The sequence below is a fragment of the Adiantum capillus-veneris genome, chromosome 19 (genome assembly GCF_014529385.1).
Source record: "Adiantum capillus-veneris isolate H3 chromosome 19, ASM1452938v2, whole genome shotgun sequence".
NCBI lineage: Eukaryota > Viridiplantae > Streptophyta > Polypodiopsida > Polypodiales > Pteridaceae > Adiantum > Adiantum capillus-veneris.
Window position 1 is genome coordinate 108,902,731 of NC_140949.1, and position 14,536 is coordinate 108,917,266.

Consider the following 14,536-nt stretch of genomic DNA (forward strand, 5'->3'; position numbering starts at 1 on the left):
ACAATTTTTGCTGAGTTTTGAGTGTTTTTATTGTCACTGACATGTCTATCCGAGATGGAAGTTGTTTTGGCTCAATTTTTGCACTCAAATGGAATCAAATTTTTTAGAGCCTTCAAAAAAGTATTAACACTTCACCTAGGTAAGATGTGCTTGTGAAAAAAGTTCAGTTATGGACCTTAAAAACATCACTCATTATTTATAGGCTAGAATATGATGCAATTTTTTGAAATTCTGATGGCAATCAGGTCTTATGCAAGCTATTGCAAGTACTTTTGGCAAAAAAAAAAAATCACATTTGCATGCATCTAACATACAGGAGTTAATACTATTGAGCATTGAGGTTTTGGATAATACTACTGAGCATTGAGGTTTTTCCCTAGTTTAGGTCACCTCGTACCTAGCACTAGGTAAACCTAGAGGATGTTTTGGATACTACTACTAGGCATTGAGGTGTTTTTCCTAGTTTAGGTCACCTTGTACTCGACAACAGTGCCAAAATGTGAGCTCGTGGTTGCCAAGCCTTGCTATCTTATTGTAGAGACAATGAGAAAAACATACATAAATGTCATACGGTGGGGTGGAGTCAACTCGACTAGTGCATGGAGGCTACAAGAGGTTGTCAAAATATTGAAAAACACACTTAGTCTCTATCTACTCAAAGCTAGGTTCAATTGAATGTTAAGTAGCAAAAGATAATTACAATATCCGCAAGAGGAGGGTCTTTTTGATTCACTTTGACCATGTTGATGAGGTTAATGCATTTTAAAACACTATGCTATGCAAGAGGAGGGTCTTGAGGTGATTGCCAAGGGTTTTTTATGTCAAGTTTCCTGCTGAGTACGTACTCATTCTTTGATATTTTGTGGGGAACAACCATCTATTTCTGCTTGATTATTCTGTGGAGAGATTGGTTGTTGCTTTCATGGCTGCTGAACCGTTGGCACCCATTTGTAAACCAATTTTCTTGATTTTTTGAATTCTGACTTGTCTTTTGGTATCCACTTGTAAACCATCTTGGTGGTTGCTTTGCTTCATGCCTCATCGTTGGCACCCACACCCACTTGATCTTTGGTGACGGCTCTTTCTTGCTTTGTCGGGGTTGTGGAGTTGGTTGTGGTGATTTTCTATGCTTAGTGATTGTTTTCTAGGCATCCAAATCTGTTTAATATTTTCTTGCAGTTGCACTTTTGGTAACCAATATTGCATGGTTCCTTGCATGCCTGAGTTATGAGGATAGATCTTGTGTTGAACCGCTCATATAGGTGTTGTTCTTGGACTTTGTTTTTCCAATTTTGAGGCCATTAGGTTGACTTTCCACTCTTCCTTCCTATAAGAAAATGCTCATCTGGAATGTAGATAAATGTGTGTGGACAAGGAAATCCTGCACAAAGATATCTAGGTTGATCGTTACCAATGTTAGAGTAAACTCTTTATGACATACCTTCGTAGTCTAATTTATGTAATTCTAATAACTTATCGCGTTTTTTGTGGCACCTATATCTACTAATGACTTTACTTTTAATTTATATTTTAGGGTCTCTTTTATCCTCATATCTAGTCCATCCAACCATTCATCATACGTCTCTACCTCATCCTCTGCTAAGGCTTGAGTGAAATGTAGAGTCTAGACTTGAAGCATATAAACTAGTATTACTTTAGAGTTTGGCGGCATTGTCACTTTTCTCTTTACAACTTGAATGTGAGCTTCCTCCTGGGCTTATTCAATGACCTATTGTTGCTTGATCTTGCATTCTTTTGCTACATGCATCCTTTGTAAGAGATCATTAGTCAGTGGTACGATAGTGACCATTTGACTCCCATTTGGATTGGAACAATGTCATAGCTTTCATTCTCACAGAACAAGGTTGGTGTGGACTCATTGACACAAACATCCATTGTAGAAAAAATTTTACTCCACTCAAATGGCTCAAAAAAATGTTAAGGAAAGGTTTATGGCACGTAATCGGCATCGTTTACTTCTTGATCCAAGATAAAAAGTAAACTACCCTTCTTTGAAGCTCTACACATCCAAATAGGTGTGTCCTTGTTCAACCATGATGGTAATTTAGTTTTGGTTGATGTTTTTGAATCAAGCTCCTGGATTGGTGTTTTTAGGACATCCTTGTACGCGTGATCTTTCAATTTTACATGTGTAATTGATTATTGTTACAAGAATAAGTAGTCAATTTCCTAGTCATGGATCACTTGTATTTGCCTCATGAAAGGTCATCCAAAAATGATTTCATAGTGTTTTTTTTTAAATCTACAATGGCTAATGTGTGTTGTTAGTCAATCTCACATGAGCTAACTATCAAATTTTCTAAAAATCCCATGCGTCGTTCGATGTGCCCATCCACCCCGGGGGGCCATCTTTCAAAAATACCTATAGCACGTGCATTAAAGAGGTAATTTTAAAACCCCTCTACACACACACACTTCATCATGAATTAAAAGACTCCTCTTCCTTCATAAACCTGTAACTTTTTTTCAATTTTTCATTTTTAAACACCTCTTGTACATGTAATTCTATAACTGTTTGGTATATTAAAACCCCCTCTGGGTGAACTCACAGGCTACACTTACATATTTTGAGGTGGATCCCCTAGGCCATCCACCAATTGCAGCTTCATTCTTATCTGCCTAATTGCAGATCTTCTCCAGGCTTCCGAGACTGCTTTTGTTGCTATGGCAATGCTTGCTCCATTATCTAGTACTACCATGGAGGTTACATCATTATATTGCATAAGAAGAGTTATGTCTCCTTCATTTCCTTCGCAGCAATCTCCTACCTTGTTCATAGGAATATATTTGACAAGTTTGCTTTGAGATTCTTCTAAGCTCAACTCTTTGGCTTTTTCTTTTGCTAGTCATATTATCCCCACTTCGTCTAAAGTTCTTTGCATATCTTTTCATAGATGCGGTCAGATCTTTAACAACTTACCCAATGTTACGGTGCATTGAACAGGTGTTGACATGATAGACTGTAGGTTTTGTACATCTAGAGTCTGCTTTTCAAGGTTTAGTTTTGTGGTCTTGCATACCAAAAATGTTTCTTCATTATCTCCCAAATATGAGGGTAATGTTTTGGGGGGTTTGGGATTTTGAAAAGCTCGACCCTTCTGATCCCCAATCTTCATACAAAGACTATCCATCCAACACCATGGGTGGTTGGCCTAGTTAGGCTTCTTTGGTTGGAGATGATTTCAGAGTCAGGCTTCCATCGTTAACTTCTCTAAATCTTTCCCATAGGTGATTTGGCCAATCCTCCTCCACTAGGGAGATTCCATCTAGCCCGTCCTCACTACCTGGTACTATCAGTTCAGGGTTGTCATTTTTTATTAAACCACGTTTATGGGTTCATAAAGTTTGTCTACCAACACTGATCCTCCCAATCTTGGCTTCGATTCTTTGAACTCCATCGACATCGACTTCATTCTTTTCTCAAACATTTTGTGGGCTTCCTCTTCAACTTCCCTTCAGTATTGTTCTCTTCTAAGCCTATAGCATTGAAATATCTCTTTCTTGGAGTCTTTAGAAGAGTTCTTGCTACTACCTGAGTTGCAAGATTTTTTCTATTTGTTTTTCTTGGCATGTGTCCTTGTCATTATCTTGAATGGAACCGTAGGTTCACTCGCTAAAGAGCTAAGCAGCATGACTTGTACTATGTTTATGGCCATGTTCCCCTTATTTGCAAGATTTCTAAGACAATCCTTTGCATAGTGTCCACCTTTTCTACCACATTGCACGCAATTAGCCTCAATTAGCATGGAATTTTTATCAGGCTGTGGCAAATCATTTCCAATGATTACAGATCTGCAGTTATGGAAATTTCATGTTCTTGCTTTAGCATTTGTTTCACGATGGAACGTTTAGCTCCCTAGTTTGCAATGACGTAAACCGGTGTTGTCTCTAGAGGTGTCTAATAGAATGGTTCTACCATGGTAGTCAGCGATTGAAAATACCACTCTTCCTCCTCTACCTTAGTTAATGAATTGCCTCATTGTAGGGCATAAACAATACTATGGCTTGCTCCTCTACTTGTCCTTCAAGATGCATGTACTTAAATCACAAAGTATTGTCTTCAGGCAAGGGTGGTTGTTAACCTAACACTCACTGTGGTCTCTCCATAGCCACCCACGGGATAGTTTCTACATTTGCCCATGTTAGGTGGATACCTATACATAGGTTGTCCCTATTGTCTCATAGGCACATATTGGACATTTCCATCATGTTTGGGTCTATAATATCAATTGTTGGTCTCAACACTCGTCGGTCTCATGATTTTCCCCCCATTTTTCCATTTCCCTTCAAAGGCACACCACTTAAGTGGCCTTGCTAGTCCCACAGGTTGCCCTTGTGGTGAACCTAGTCTTGGCCCTCTCATTGGTGACATTCTCTACATATTGCTCATTCATATGCTTAAGAATGTCTTCAATGTAATTCATAGGAGCTACCACAATAGTTCCCACTTGTGTTCCCCTTGTGTTGGCACAATAGATGCGATTCGCTCACTTTGCATGTTCTTAATAGTGCTCTCTTAATTGAAGATCTCACAATTATTCCCCAAGTCTATAGCATCTAGGATGCATGATTCCAGGGTTGTATGTTTCTTGCTATACAAAATAGCATGCAACTCCTTGGTGAGTAAGCCTTCAAGGAATAATGAGAGACGTCTCTCCTCGTTTGGAATTTCTAACTCGGATCATTTGTTGATGTACTATCTCATTCAACTTACCTACATACTCCCCTCGTTTTTTTTTTGACGTTGTAGATTTGTGCTAATATGGTGTGCTTGATTCCCATTTTTGAATAAACAACAACAAATCTCATTGCCAATGTCAAAAGATCTATAATGGATCCAGGAGGTATGGTCTAAAACCATGTTAAAGCCTTACCTTCCAAAGTCGTTTCAAATCCCTCAAACTGAGTATCAAAACCCAATATTCTCTCAGCTCTTGGTACTTGTCTAAATCTTGCAAGTGGTCATATTGATCCCAAGATCCAATGTGCTTTTTGACCTGTTTTTGAAAATCGGACGGTCTGACTCTATGGTTATGTTCAAAACCTACTCTTCTCACTAGTGGTCCTGCATCTAGGCCTTCAAACCACTTGCTTAGTGGTAGTGACTCATTTGGCCCTATTTTGATCTTGGTGTCACCCGTTCTTCCTTGGTTTGTGGCGGTTTTTGCACCTCTCACCCAATTCTCATCATTGAGATGGCTTCCTTGGGCTACACTGCATTTTTGGTTGTACATACTATCAAAGGATCTCTCATGCGATCCAAATTTTGGTTCAATCTCAGGTCCATATCCATGATTATCTCTCGAATTGAGTAGCCTTGATACTTGGTCTATTTAACCTCCTTTGGAATCATCATAACAAAGTTATTGTTACAACAATCCTTACAAAGGTGTACAGGAAGGTTTGTTGGACCCTTTTCCATGATCTTAAGAATGCACATGATTTTCAAGGGTGTTAGTTGCCCTAGTTTAGCGTGAGCTATCCACAACAAATCCGTAACATTACTGTCCTGCCAAAATTAAACTCTGAGTCATGGGTTGTCTATCGATATGTGTTTTAGAGGTTTAACATCTACATGGTCAAACCCTTCTAGCTCTAGCACTCATGGTCCTTCTTGAAATCGATATATCAAGTTCCAAAGCCCATTGGTCCACACTGTTGGGATTTCCAATTTTCAATATTGCACTCCGTTTTAGTCCATGTAGAAGGTATCATGTTTGCTGGCTCTAAGCTCCTCATTGAATTCAATTGTGTGGTCATTGACTCTAACCACACACTCTTCATTAGTGTCGAGATAAATCTGAGCCCGTGGAACTTGGTTTTATAGAAGGTCAACATGTGTTTGAACCTAAGAGAGGTTCTTGTTCTCGATTGAGCAGAAAAGGAATGCTCTTGCTGAAGGGGAAGGATGGTTTAGTCACATGTGCATAGACTACCAATGTTTGAACAAGGTTACTAAGAAAAATAAGTATCATATGCCTATAGTTGATGATATTTTAACTCTATGTGGATGTCTACTTCATGAAGATTGATTTGCGATATGGATTTCATCAATTACGAATTGATGCAAGAGATATTCCTAAAACAGCTTTCCAAACACGGTTTGGATATTTTGAGTTTTTCATTTTCCCTTTGGGTCGAAAAATGCTTTAACGTTGTTTATGACTCTTATGGACATGGTTTTACAACCTTAGTTGGGAAAATTTGTAATTGTCTTTCTCTTTATTACATACTTATTTATACCTGTTCTAAGGAATGATATTTAGATCATTTAGGTTTTTGCTATGCTTAGGAAGCATGCTTTACATGCCAAGAAAAGCAAATGTGCTTTTATTCAAAGAGAAATGCAATATCTTGATCTTATTATTTCAGCTGAGGGTCTTAAGATGGATCTCAACAAAGTAGAGGCTATTTTGACATGGCCTTCTCCCAAAAAATTGGAATTTAAAGCTTTTTTATTGTGTGGGGATGGATGGCTTTTATCGCACGTTCATAAAAAATTATGCAAAGATAGTTGTGCCTATGAATGAACAATTGAAGGGCTAGGGTCATCAATTTTCTGGCAAGTAGGGCAATAGAGTAGCTTTGTCGAGCTTAAGATAGCTTTAGCTACTACTCCTTTTTTGAACATCATTGATCAATAAAACCTTTTGTTTTGGAGGCTTATGCTAGCAATAATGCTATTGGTGTAGTACTATTTCAAGAGGGTAGACTAGCTGCCTTTGAAAGTAAGAAATTAGATAGTGCTCAATAGCATTACTCTGCATACGAGTGTAAGCTATATGCCATTATACATGTCCTTCACATATAAAGGTATTATTTATATGGTGCAAAGTTTGAGATTGTGTCCGATGTTGGGGTATAAAGCCCAATGTGGTCGCCCAGGTAAGTGGGCGGGCCGCCAGGTATGTACACATATTCTTTTGTAAAAACCTAATAAGAACTCACTATGCTCTACACATTACAGTAGATCGAGTTCACCATATCATCGTGCTCTTCTTCTCGCACTCTCTCTCGTGTCGTACTTCCGCTCGTACTCCTTCAACTGGTATCAGAGCTCAGATCGAGGCTCGGGGCAGCACTACAGGAGGCTAGAGTCACCAACTCAGATTGGAGTGAAATTCGACAGGCGAAGACACGGCCCCAAATCCTGTGGGACAACCCGAAGGGCTTGGTGTTCTTAGAATTTCATTCTGAGGTCATCTCGGCCACCCTTCGGCTTCGACAAAGGTCTGCGCAGGCCATTTTCGACTACGTGGTCTCGACGGGTGCATATCCGACTCTGCAAATTTGGGGTTTTTCGGCCTACGACTGCAGGTGCTGAGGATATCGACACTCCCAGAGTGTTGATTTGTGGCTGTCTACACATCGAAGGATGGCTCACAGTTCTTGGAGGTGTGTCACATACGACACGGGCGCATCTACACACAGACTGTAGGCGACATCCACTAGTTCATCAGGTACCTTGTGTTTGCTGCTTGATATTCCAAATTTCATCCTGACATTGCAGGTACTTCCACATGGGATGTATTGTCAGAGATGATGTATGTCTGTTGAGGGTTTGCTGGCTGTGAGTCACGCAGCAAACAACCGCCACAGCGGTTATAGCATACAGTGGGAAATTTGTGGATGTATGACTTTGTGGGAAGTCTATGTACTGTCAGATTTACTGTAGCCTTTGTTGAGGGTCGAGTGAGGTTTTATTGAGCTGGGGGATTCTCGAATGTTGAGATCCTTTCGGTGATACAGGTCTTGGAGCCATCCCTCGAGCACCCTTAGATAGGCAGCTAGGATGTATTGAATGTGAGTTAGACAGTTGGGATTGCATCTTTGCTTTACTGCCGTTGAGGCATTGTCGCACTCTATGCTTATAGGACAGTGACAGGACAGTGAGAGACAGTACAGGTGCAGGACAGGTTTACCCGCAGCTTACAGTGTCAGAGAGACAGGGTTTTCTGAGCTGTTTTTTGGTCTGTTTTTAGTACACCAGAGCCATTTTACAAAGGAGACTCTGCCAAAATTTCTGCAGAATCTGAAGCTTTCTTGGTTCATTTGATAGGTTGATATTGGTTCAGAGGTCAGTTTACAGGGGAAACTCTGCCGAATTTTTCCCAAAAAAGTAAACTACTGTGAAGCGTAGCTATGGCTGGATCATAGGACATTGCTCTTTACAATATCAAGAAGCTGGATGGAACCAATTTCCCATTGTGGAAGAAGCAGATTTGGCACGTGTTGGTACAAAAGAAGCAGATAAAACCTATAAAGCTCAAGGGGATAAAACCAGAAGATATGGACGAAGATGAATGGAGCGAAATGGATGAATTGGCACTTTCTACCATTATGCTGACTTTGGCAGAAAGCGTTTACTTCAATGTAGCAGACGAGATGTCGGCTTATCAAGCATGGTTAAAGCTGAGTGATCTTTATGAGAAGCAGAGTGCAGCTTCACAGGTATACTGGCTTAAGAAGCTTGTTGACTTGAAGATGAAAAAAGGGACACCTATGTCCAATCATCTGAATGAATTCAACACAATCTATAGTCAGTTGTCAGCTCAAGGTGTCAAGTTTGATGAACCTGTTAGAGCTATGTTCCTGTTGATCACATTGCCGGAAAGTTGGGACACTTTTCGCACAGCTTTGAGTAATTGTGCACCTCCAGATGGTTTGAACATAGCAGGTGTAGAAGGAAGTCTGCTTACTGAAGCAACCAATAGAAAGACAATGGACAAAGGCGAAGGAACAACCTTAGTTGTCAGGGGAAGGACCAAAGAAAAGTACAAAGGTGGAAAGAGGAATCAGTCTCGTAGCAAGTCCCGTAGTGCTAAAGGCAAGAGTGACATAGAATGCTACCATTGTGGCAAGAAGGGTCACATGAAAAGAGACTGTAGAGAATGGAAAGCAGAAAAAGGCAAAGAGAAAGCTGAAGACCATGGTGAGAAGAACAAGTCCTCAGTGAAGATTCAAGAAATAAATGTGACACAGTGTTGCAGAGGATGATAGTCTAGTGTCAGGAGACATCTACTTCTTGAAGAATACAATGGACTCAGCTCTTCTTACAGCATCTGATGGAAATGCACTGAGTGACTGGATTATAGACTCAGGGGCATCACTTCATGTGTCTCCAAACAAGGAGTGGTTTACTTCTTATGTGACCACTAAAGATCATGTTCGGCTAGGCAATGGGCAGACATGTGAGATCTTAGGTGTTGGAGATGTTCAATTGAAGTTTCAGAATGGCTCTTCTTTCACGCTGAAGAATGTGAGACATGTTCCCGCAATTACAAAGAGCTTGATCAGCACATGTTTACTTGATGATGCTGGCTACGTCACCACTTTTGGACAGAACATGTGGAAGATATCCAAGGGTTCTATGACAGTAGCACATGGAGTAAAGTCTGGAGGACTTTACATGATTTATGTATCAAATGTCTCTAAAAATGTAATCAATGTAACCGAGCAGCCGAACGTTTCTTTGTGGCATAGCCGGTTAGGACATATGTCCAAGAAGGGAATGGAAATCTTGTCTCGTTCTGGTTATTTGCCTGGCTTTTCATTTAATGATTTTGAATTCTGTGAACATTGTCTGTATGGTAAGCAAACACAACAGCCACATAAGCATAGAAGCAGTAGAAGAGATACACAATTGGCACTTGTTCATAGTGATTTGTGTGGACCTATGCCTAACCTATCTCTAGGGGGAGCTTCTTACTTTATGACATTTATAGATGATTACTCGAGGATAGTATGGGTTTACTTTCTCAAGCACAAGGATGAAGCGTTTAGTGTTTTCAAAACATTTGTGACACTTGTGGAGAATCAGAGTGGCAAGAAGCTTAAATGCTTACGCACTGACAATGGTGGAGAGTATGTTTCAAAGGCCTTTCAGGACTTTTGTGAGTCAAAAGGTATAAAACGTGAACTTACTACTCCTTACAATCCTCCTCAAAATGGTGTTGCTGAGAGGATGAATAGGACCATACAAGAGAAGGTTAGAAGTATGTTGTCTAATGCACAACTGCCAAATGGGTTTTGGGCTGAAGCTGTTCATCTTGTAAATAGATCTCCTAGCAAGGTTTTGCAGAAGGATTCAATGCCAGAGATGGTATGGTCAGGCAAAATGCCCTCATACAAGCATCTCAAAGTTTTTGGCTGTGAGGCATATACTCATGTTCCAAAGGAATTTAGGAACAAACTTGAGCCAAAGAGTAGAAAGTGCATCTTTCTAGGCTATGGTAATTCTAGTGAGATGGGGTACAGACTTTGGGATCCCGAATCCAGAAAGGTTGTCCGCAGCAATGATGTTCACTTTAATGAATCCAAACATCATTCTAAACCAGAGAGGGTTGAGGAGATTAGAAGAGTTGTCTTCCAAGAAGATGGACCTTCACGTGCAAGACATAATGTCAGGGCTCAAGAGGAGCAAGGATAGGATAGAGTGGAACCACAGGTTGTGGCTGAGCCTGAGCCACCTATTGTGCGTAGATCTGGACGTGTCACGCGACCTCCTGATAGGTTTGTTCCATCTATGAACTATGTCATGTTGACTGATTGCAATGAGCCTTCATGTTACAAGGAAGCAGTGCAAATAAAGGACTCCGGGAATTGGCAATTGGCCATGCAGTCAGAGATGACAGCTCTGCATAAAAACCAGGCATGGAAGCTAGTTAAATTACCACGCGGCAAAAAGGCTCTACCCTGTAAATGGGTTTACAGGTATAAGATCACCACTCATGATAGTCAGCCAAAGTACAAAGCAAGGCTTGTTGCCAAGGGCTTTAAGCAAGAACAAGGCATTGACTTTGATGAAGTCTTCTCTCCGGTGGTCAAGATGACTACATTGAGATGCTTTCTTGCATTGGTTGCCATATTAGATTTGGTGTTGCACCAAATGGATGTCAAGACAGCGTTCTTGCATGCTGATTTAGATGTGGAAATTTACATGCAGCAGCCAGAAGGGTTTGTTGAGAAAGGCAAGGAAGATTGGGTATGCCAGTTGTTAAAGAGTCTTTATGGCTTAAAACAATCACCGAGGGCATGGTACCATAAATTCCACAAGTTTATGCTTTCTCAATGCTACAAACGTAGTGAGTTCGATCACTGTCTATATACAAAGAAGGCTAAGGATGGCAGTTGGCTGATCCTTATTTTGTATGTGGATGACATGTTGATTGCTGGCAAGCACTTGGAAGAAATTTCAGCTTTGAAGTCAAAGATGGCAAAATCGTTTGACATGAAAGACATGGGTGCGGCAAGTCATATACTTGGTATGCGATGTGGAGAAATTTGCGGTCTTGCCAGGAAAGCACCGGGCTTATGGCTGTGAGAGTTTGTGAGAGAACTCAACAAAAACTATATGAAGGAGTTAAACCATAGATGCCATGAAGACTAGGGTTTGGAAAGAAGTGCAATCAAAGAAGACTCACTCTTTCTCTCTTGCATTCATACACACAAAGAAAGAACGCAAAAGAGAATGTCAAAACAATATGAAGATGAAAACATCAAGGCTATGTTCATATCGTATCATGGGTAATATGAAAGGGTTAATGGATGAGTTAATGGCATTCAATCTTGGCTGACCAAATAGGCTACGAATTGTTCTTTGGAATTGTAGTTTTGTGCTTACCATAATATATATATTTTGTCTAGTGATTGGGATTAATTGTGTGTACAAATCCTCTTGGTTCATAGCAAGATAACTACGCTTACATCAAAAGAAAAATTATAGTCTATGAGAGGTAGTATGATGGGATCCGGTGATAGAAGTATTTCATTAAGCCTTTCTGGGCCAAAGAGAAACACTATACGTTGTTGAAAGTGTATTTTTCGGCTAATCCATACGTTAATTCTAATAGATCGTACAGAGTGAAAGCGATAGAAATGATCATCATGTGGGTTATTCATCTAGGATAGTATGTGAGAAATGTAGATATGAGAGAAGTGAAGAGATGAGAAGTTTCCCTCCCAAGCCCTATTCTTGCCCGTAGGCAATAAGGATACTGCGGGGAGAGATGTACCTGTAGCAAAGAGAACCTAGAGAGGATGAATGAATGGGAGAGATTGGTTTGGTTAAGGAGATGAGATTAGATACATATATATAAGTTTGATTAGAGATGAAAATGAAAACAACAAGAAATCAAGAAAACATCAATGTAGAACACATCTTACTTGAAACCCTTCGGCACCATTATTGATGGAGAGAGAAGAAGAGTGGATAATTCCACTTTGATTGATACGCCAAGTACAACACCTTCTTTGATTAGAGTTGATCCTCCAAGGATGGCGTACAAGAATGGCTAGTTTTCCTCTAGGAGAAAGTGTAGGCTTGGGCTTATGTTAATGGGGCTAAGTACAATTAGGCATTACTACTCACTCCCTCAAGAATTCCTCTCATCAATGGCTTGAATGCTTGAGTTCCTTCCAAGGAAGAAGAGGTCCCCTTTTATAGGTGAAGGGAACCCACAAGGGTTTACACAAGAAGAGAGGAGCCAGTGTGAACAGGAATTGGAAAAGTTGGAAATGAGCTGTCCCTGCATGATGTGGGCAGATTGGGGTCCAGTATTTTGATCATATCTCCTCAACCGTAGCTCCAAATAAAAAAATAAAAATATGGGCAGAAACTTCAGCTCATTAGCTACGATTTTCATTTTAAAATCATTCTCCAATTCGGATTGGAACCTTGTGTAAAAAATTCATCAAAATAGGGTCCATTTATGGCAGCAAAAGTCTTCATGTGGTCTCCTTAGCCTTGACTTTCATTTAATTCTCAAGGACACCTCATGCCATATGAAAGCATGACATTTCTCCTTGACAAAGTTTTGTAACCATGCTTGCAATAATGCATTAAAATAAGTGTATCTTTGAAATCATGCCACCTAGTGTCCCACTAGGATTTGATTCTCTCCTAGTAGCTATTTAAAAAGAAATATAAGAAAAGTATAAAAAATACATATATATATATATTGGAGTTTACCCTAGATATAGGATCTAGCTAGGGTGTGAGATGATAATGAAATAGTAGAAATAAAGAGTCAATGCTTTTTGCCCCAAGTTAAAGAGGCGGAGCTATTGACACTTTTCCCATAGTATTTTTTGATGGTAAAGTAAGAATACATTACCCTTGAGATAAATAATAAGATGAGATAGAAAGCTTATTTTTATACTTACATATGCATATGTACATTATAGGAAATATAATTATGTATCTAAAAAGTTACAAGATATCTCTTGTAGCATGTGTTCCCACTATGTACATGTCACAGCACGACATCCACCCCCTCTAAACCTGCACATCCTCCGGTATGTGCCAAATTATTTCTTTGTAAGATCAGCCCTCTTGTACATCTTCCTTGCTTTCATCTTCACTGGATGATTCCAGAGCTTCATTTTCACTTTGATCTTCACCTGTGTTTTGCTCTTCTTCCTCATCAGCATTTTCTGGATCATTGTCTCCTCTTGTCTTAAACATTTTGATCCTTTTTCCTGCAATGGGAATCTTTACTTCTGTGCCATCTAGTTCAGACAAGCTATAAGTAGCATTTTCATGCACATGTTTTACAACATATGGTCCAAACCATCTTTTTGAAAACTTACGCATGACTGTGTGTTGGTTATCAAGGCTACTATCATACACTAAAACCCAGTCACCTTTGTCAATTGCTTTGCTCTTGAGTCGATGTCGCTTATCAAAATAGTCCTTGTTTTTCAACCTTGCATTTTTGAGTCGTTCTTTTGCAGCTTCAATGTCTCCAGGTCTTCTCTCTAGCTGCCTTATACGCAGTGCAAGGAGATCTTCCCTACTAAGCCCCTCTTGCCAAGGTAGTACATTCCATGTAGGAATTGTATCTTCAATCGGCATCACTGGCTTTTGACCATACATTAGCTCCGCAGGCATGTAGCCAGTTACTGAGCTATGTATTGTACGATCAACCCATAAAGCATATGGTAACAGTTTTGGCCACTCACCAACTCTTCCTTCGCAAGCCTTGGCCAAAGCTTTGATGATAGGAGGATGCCCTCTTTCACTCTTTCCATTGCCTTCAGGGTTGTAAGCTGTAGTAAGAGAAAGCTTGATCCCTAATCTAGAAAAGAACTCCCTTGCTTCTTCGGCATCCAGTTCACCTCGATCTGCAGTGATTTTTCCCACACAACCATAACGGCAAATCACCTCATCAAGAAGGAATTTGCACACAGCTTCTGTGGTCTTAGCTCTTAATGCTCTTCCTTCAACCTGGTTAGTTAGGTCCTCTCGTGCAAGAACCAAGTATCTCATCTGCCAGAGTCCTAAAGGCATCGTGACTAGATCCACAACCCATTTATAGTGCATGGCTAGTGGATATGTAGGGTGCAATCCATCACGATGTCGAACATTTGAATACATTTGACAAGTTACACATGACTCTACAAATTGAGATACATCTTTATACATACCCTTCCACCAGTATTTTTCTTTCAACTTGGAGAAGGTTGCCCACACACCCCTGTGTCCAGCCCATAAACTCTCATGAAACTCTTGCAT